At 36.1% G+C, this 7,648-nt stretch overlaps 1 pseudogene; it reads left to right on the top strand.

The window, feature by feature from the left end:
* The first annotated feature begins 3,131 nt into the window (after positions 1–3,131).
* Positions 3,132–3,792, top strand: LOC117724883 (small ribosomal subunit protein eS8 pseudogene; annotated as a pseudogene).
* The last annotated feature ends 3,856 nt before the right edge of the window (positions 3,793–7,648 follow it).

Here is a 7,648-nt window from a genome sequence, read left to right as displayed (position 1 = left end):
ATTAATATTTTGCAAGTGAACATATTAATATAACTCATTAATTGATATGTGATATTATCAACATAACACTTCAAAGCTTAGCAAATTTTATGTTAGCTTTATTCTGTTTAATAAATTGCCAGCAACCACTTTGGGTTTCTTTGTTTAGTGTTTTGAATGCACTCTTCACTAAAATAATGCCTGGAAACAAGGATTTGTGAAATTAAGGTGATATAAAAGCATAAAACAGTCGTCACACTCTGAGATCAGCAAAATAAATGCTTCTCCCCAGCCCCCGACACACATATGTTCAAGCTGAGATAAACATGCACACACCTCAATTACAGCTAAAACTTTCTTGAGAGACAAGTGGCAGGGAGCATTGGAGCTGAAAGCAATGTGACAACACGGTGCCACACAATGGTGAGAAACAACTCAACCCTGTAATTAATTTCTATCATTAAAGTCCCATCAATATCACTTAGCTGGGTGCCTCTGACAGGATGGAAATATTACCTGGAGACAATTTTCCTACTTCAAAGGTTATAGCACTGTTTGCACATGTACTTTGGAATAAATTACAAAACTGTGAAAAATATAGAAGGCTTCGTATGTAACTGAAGAATGTGTTGGCAAAACATAAATGCATTTGCTTTACATGGTCTGTGAACATAAAGCATAACAATTTCTGTCTCTACATGAAAATGAAGAGGTTCTGTACTCACAAGTGAACTTAGGAAACAATGCATCAATTTTTAAAAGTTAGAGAGTTTTCCATTTTTCTGCCTATGATGATTAATGCCAATGAAGTATGCAAATTATCTGCAGCTGAGGTCACTTACAGAAGGCTATGACAAAACAGTTAGATTCAGGTTACTCAGGAGTTACTTGACTAAATGAATGAAAAATAGACAAAGTAGAAATGAAAAAAAATTTTTTCTGAAAGTATGCCTATTTTGCTCAAGAAAGTAAAACTTCCTGGCAGAGTGAGCTTCAAGAAAGAATTTAACCCAGGAGATACTGAAATTTCTTTATTTTTTTTTTATATTTTTCCTTTTATTGAAATGTAATTTTTCTTGTCCTTATTATGGTTTTCCCTCTCTCTTTCCAATTCCTGTATATCTCCCTCCCCATCCAGATCAATACCATAAAAACTAACACAGTAGAACTGGACGAAGCAAACAAGCAGAATGAAATATGCCTAAGAGAAGGCACAAGAAACAGTCTCACTCATTTACACACTTAGGAATCCCATAGGAAGCTATAATATATTCCCCCCAAAAATCTCTGCAATAAAAAAGAAGAGTATATATGACAAACATATCTAATGAAAAAATTAAAAATTAATAAAGTAAAAAAATTAAAAGGAGAGCAAAAACTCCAACATGACTTTATGAGAGGAGGAAGCTCCACAGATGCTGGTGAGTTCATTTCCTGTTGGCATTGATGACTGGGCACCCAACTTATGCTTAAGAATAGGTTTTGTTCTCCAGTAAGACTCCTTTAGAGGAAACTCAAGTTTCATTTACTGTTCGTTATCAATTGGGGATTGCTTCTAAGTTAGGGATGAAAGACTGTGTTCACTTCTCCTTTAAGGTCTAGGCTCCCATCTGGTGCAGAGCAAGGCAGGCCCTGTGCATTCCTCAGTTTCTTAGAGTTCTTAACAGAGATAGTAATGTTGAGCTATGGTTCTCAACCATGTTGTTGTGACCTCAGCCATAAAATTATTTTGTTGCTTCTTCACAACTATAATTTTTCTACTATTATGAATCACAATGTAAATATCTCATAGGAAGATACCTTATTTGTAACCTCAAAAAGGTCATGACCTCCAGGTTGGGAACCACTGATTTAGAGACTTTTGTTTTCTTGGTGTCATTCATTCCCTCTAAATCTTACTCATTTTGCTTCTTCTTCCATGGGGTTTCCCATCTCAAGAGGGTCCACTTGAAGGAGACATTCAATTTAGGGCTAACTGTTTCAAGGTCTCTCACTCTCTGGCTATGGGTCTCTGTATTTGTCTCCATCTTATTCAGGAGGAATCTTCTCTGATAATGACTGAGCAATACACTGATCTATGAGTATAGTACAGTGTCATTAGAATCATTTTATTGCCACTTTTTATAGGTATCTTGTTTTTAACCTTAGGCTCCTGGACTATCTAGTCTCAGGTTATCATCTAAGCAATGTCAGGTCTGAGTTCCATGTTGTGGTGTGGGTCTTAAGTCAAATCAGATATTGGTTGCATAGTCCTGTAAGTTTTGTGCAATCACTACACTGTCATATCTTGCAGAGAGGGCACATTTGTGTGTATCAGAGGTTTGTTGGCTGGGTTGGTGTTTACAATTCTCCTTTATTACTTGGCAGACAATCTTCCTTTACCAACAACAGTAGCATGCGAAGATGAAGGCTCTATGTAGTCTCAAGCTCAGCTTCTCCATGTTCAATGAGTTGTGTAGGAGACGTCTGCATTAATGAGGTTTTGCTTGTCATCAATTTATGGAGAGCAACCTATGGTGTTTGCAACAGCAAGGATTGTTTGGAAGTTCCTATACAAACCTCTTGGTCAAAAATTCAATTAGATGCAACCCAGTGCTGGTATTAGATGTTTCATTTGGTGACCAGAGATGTCCAGTTAGGGTTCTGTACCCAATTATTTGGCACTTTCATTTAGATCTCCTTCAGATAGATAGATAGATAGATAGATAGATAGATAGATAGATAGATAGATAGATGCTAGATATAGAGATAGAGATGGAGATGGAGAGATAGAGATATTTAAGGAAGCTCCTCTTGCATTAATTTTCCATAGGATCAGTTAAATGGCCCTTAATAGAATATTAGCTGTCTTCACAATCCCTCCTCTGCCCCCACCTACCTGCTCCCAATTGATCCTAACATTCCATCACACCTCATCTCTTCAAAACTATTTTATTTTCTTTCCCCAGGGAGAACTATCTGCTCCTACTTAGTCTCTTTGTCTATTCCTAACCTCTGTAGTTTTATGGATTATAGCTTGATTATCATTGACTTAACAGCTAATAACCAGTTACACACACAAACATGTATGTGTATGTGTGGGTATGTTGAATGTATATTTAAGTTGAAATTAAAACTAATTTTAAGAATACTACCTGTCGTTTTGGAAACCGAGCCTTGAAGCTTTTTGCTTCCTCTTTCCAGCCAGCACTGAGCAATGGGCATCTCTCAGGACAACTTGCACAAACACAGCAAGATAGGAAGTAAGAGAAAGCCCTTTCACAAAAAACAGAAGTATGAGCTGGAATGTCCTGCTGCCAACACTAAGATTGGTTTTTCACTCATACAGTCTGAGTTGGAGGAGGCAATAATGCCTTGAGATTGGTTGTGGGAACTTTTCTTGGGACTCTGAGTATGGTACTCACAAAACAAGGATCGTTGATGATGTCTACAATGTATCCAGTAATGAGCTGGTTGGACCCAAGACCCTAGTGAAGAACTACATTGTGCTTATTGACAGCACACCATACTAGCAGTGGCATCAGTCCCACTATGTATTGCCCCTGGGCTGCAAGAAGGGGGCCAAGCTGACTCCTGAGAAGAAAGAGACTTTAAACAAAAACTGATCAAAGAAAAATAAAAAAATATGATGAAAGAAAAAAGAATTTTAAAATCAGCAGTCTTCTGGAGAAGAAGTTTCAGAAGAGCAAGCTTTTTGCCTGTACTGTCTCAAGACCAGGCCAGTGTGGCAGAACAGATAGCTGTGTACTAGAAGGCAAGGAGCTGGAGTTCTATCTGAGGAAGATCAAAGCCCAGAAACGCAAAGGCAAATAAACCATCATTCATATCCCGTGTAATAAAGGTGTTTGCTAGTTTATATTTAAAATAAAATGAATACTACCTGTTGTATCTCAAACAGCAACATACATACATATGTATACTTATATATATATATAAATTTATATGTATATATACATCAGTTGAATATATATGTTAGTTAAATTAAAACTAATTTTAAGAATACTATCTGTTGTATCTCAAACATATATATATAAAATATGTTTTTGTGTATATATATACATATACATTTTATGTATATGTATATACAAATTATGCATATATGCATATATTATATACATTACACATTGTGTGTATATATATGATACATACATACACACACACACACACATATATATATATATATATATATATATATATATATATATATATACATACATATATATGTATATAAAATGTTAGGTCCTTTCTGAACTTTATTCTCATGCAAACAACAAATTAACCATTACCTACATTTGATTTTCAAATTATATTTATGCCTTGGCAGTAAGCCAAAACTGCAGGAATAACAGCAACACTAAACCTTGCTTTTGGCACATGCAAGCAAATAGCAGGGAGAAATTCTCTTCAGCATAAAAAATTGTGAAATGTTTAAAATGTGACAAGTTGCTCATAACACAGAGACGCGTATTTTTTGTTCAAATTGCCTTTGGGGCATTAACTTCATTATGCTCTCTCCCGGTTTTAAGAGATATTTTTTAAATTGTCTTACTGTGAGACAAACTGAGAGTAAGTGGATAGAATTCAAATTCTCTGTAAGCAGATGAAGTTCAAAGCTCTGATTCTGAAATTTAACTAATGTAGGTGGTGACGCTGATTAACAATAAACTCTCTGAAGAAGTATTTGGAAATACCTAAAAGAGATATGATCCTGGAGAGATAAAATGAAATAAAAGAAAACATATGTAAGTAATTAGGAAGACAAATGCAATGGCAGATACAAACCAGTATTGTTAAAATGGGTTTTAGTAAGCAAAGCTCAGTGATATCCAAATATATGGCATTCAAGCAGAGACAGGAAAGATGAAGGCAAAGGGGGATAGCAATATGGCCTTTGTAGGGGATGGGGAGATCAATGCACGCTTATGTCAGGGAAAAGGAAGACAGTATTTTAAAAACCAGAAAAAGATGAATAAGGAGAGTTAAGTCCTCAAGATTGTTTACATCATTTCCTGGCAAGTTGGTATCTGTTTAAAATGGGTGTAGTCTACTCATTGTAATGGTTTTCTGAAGAGAGGACTGATTCAAACCAACATCATCAAACCAAAAATGACACATAGAAGGGGCAAAACAAAGGGAGAAATGTAGGAAAAAATATAGAAGATCATACATGGAAAATTTTCAGACTATGTTTTATGTAGAAAATGTATATAATGTAATCTAAATATGTTCAAACATATCTAAAATTAGGCTTACCTTACCTTAGGTCACATGAAAATCCCCCAAACAAACCAGACAACAGGTTAGGCTCTGCAAACTGACAGCAAGGCCTCTTTATGAAGGACAACACCCACACAGCTCATTGAATATAAGATTGGAGCTTATGGGAAGCCTTAGCTTCTATGTTCTAGTGTCTTTGATATGGGAAAAATAATTGCAGGCTAGTATCATACAAGAAAAGCATAATTACCAGCCCAGATACAAAACCTTTGACCTACAATCTGTCCTCCCTGCAAGATATGCTAGAGCAACAAACAGTGGCAAAGAACTTGTAGGAGTATCCAAGTAATGTCTGATTTGACTTTAGGCGCACTTCACTAGATGGATCCCAATAGTACCTTGATGATCAAGAACCAGAGACTAGATAGCCCAGAGACAGAGTAAAACCAAACACTACTATCTATCTATCTATCTATCTATCTATCTATCTATCTACCTATCTATCTATCTATCTATCTATCTATCTATCTATCTATTCCTAATGATATTCTGCTGTACTCATAAATCACTGCCTTGCTCAGTCATCATCAGAGAAACTTACTCTTTCAGCAGACAGGAGCAAATGGAGAGACCTGTAATTAGAAAGATACATGGAGAAAGGGTCTTTGAAACACATAGCTGTAAATTGAATGTTCACTTCATATCCTTCCCTCAAAGCTCAAAGAATCCCTTGAAAGAAAAGGATCAAAGAGTGTAACAGCCAGAGGGAATGGGAAACACCAGGAGAACAAGGCTCACTGAACCAATCAAACAAGGTACATACGAGCTCACAGAGACTGATGCAGCAAGCATGGGGCTAATAAAGGTCTATATGACGTCATCTGTGTTTTATACTAGGAGCTACTTGCTTAATATATTTATAGGACGCCTGACTATGAGAAAGAATAGGTTTCTGATTCTTGTTCCTGCTCTTTAAATTCTTTTTCTTCTGTTGGATTACCACATCCAATTTCAATATAATAGTTTTTGTTTCATCTTATTGTATTTTATTTTGTTTGGTTGTTGTACCTTAATAGCCTGTTCTTTTATAATAAGAGACAGAAAGGAAGTGGAACTGGATAGGAGGGGAAGTGGGCGGATTGGAAGGATTAGGAAATCTGTAATCAGGATATATTTAATGAGAAAATCTGTTTTAATAAAAGAAAATGATTAAATAGAAAAATAAATAATTAAGACAAACAAAGCAGAATAGAGCAAAGCAAACAAGCATAAAAAAGCCAAAGGGAAAAAAAAAATGCAGGAAACATACAGATACAAAGACATGCAGTCACACACACGGAAAACCATAAAAACACAAAATAAAAAAACCATAATACAGAAGCAAAAGACCTGAAAGGTTAAAAAAATTTTTTTTCCAAACAAGCCTTCATAAGACAGACAAACAAACAAACAAACAAATTTCCAAAAATGCTACTAAGTTTCTCTGATGTTAGCCAGTTACTGTTGAGCACGGGTCCTAGCCTCATATGTGGTTTGTGTACTTAGGGAAATTTAGTTGGCAAAAATTGATTTTTTTTCTTTAAAAGCAAGATTCAGTTGTAGATAGCTTCTGGGTTATACACTGGGGCTTATGTCAACTTCCCCTGTCAATGCTAGAACACCATCTGGCTTAGACCTTTGCAGGCACCATGTATAAGGCTAGCATCTATGTAGGTTCCTTTTTTTTATTATTAGATATTTTATTTACACTTCAGATGCCATTCCCCCCCCTTAGAAAACCATTAGAACCATTCCCCCCCCTTAGAAAACCCGTATCCCATGCCCCCTTTTCCTTTTTGTCTTTATACATTTTTTTAAAAATAATGTTAATCATAGGCTTTATAAGTTTGGAATTGTTCAATCAGAGGTGTAACCCACTGACCAACCTAGATATAACAACTATCTTTGACTGGTGGAGATACTTGAACCTCTGCCTCCCTGTCTCCCCCCTCTTTCTCTCTTTCTTCACCTAGCTTCTCCTCTCTTTCTTCTTCTCCTCTTCCTACTCCTTTTCTTCCTCTCAGTACTCCTCCTACCTTAGCTCCTCCTACACATCACCTTTCCTGTTAAAATGAAACTTTTCTCTCAAAATACAATTAGAGCATAATTATGCCAATTTGTACCAGTGAGGTACAAGATAGTCCTAATACTCAGTCCATCCTTTTGTTGACTAACCAGCACCTCTGTGATCTATCCTAACTAAAACATTTAGTTCTAAACCTGGCTTTAGGATGAATGTCAGCTGCCGACCATCCACTCAAATCTTTTCTCTTAAGGTAAATAGCTATAAGTTTTCAACCCCGTCAGAAATCCAGAATGACTGAGTTAACTATAATTGTGGGAAGCACAAAGCATAGCTTCTAAAACTTAGCCAATTTATAGAGACCTCTGAACCCCTGGACACTCGCTCTAC

This window comes from Arvicanthis niloticus, chromosome 20 (genome assembly GCF_011762505.2).
Source record: "Arvicanthis niloticus isolate mArvNil1 chromosome 20, mArvNil1.pat.X, whole genome shotgun sequence".
NCBI lineage: Eukaryota > Metazoa > Chordata > Mammalia > Rodentia > Muridae > Arvicanthis > Arvicanthis niloticus.
This window is presented reverse-complemented; position numbering and strand designations above follow the sequence as displayed.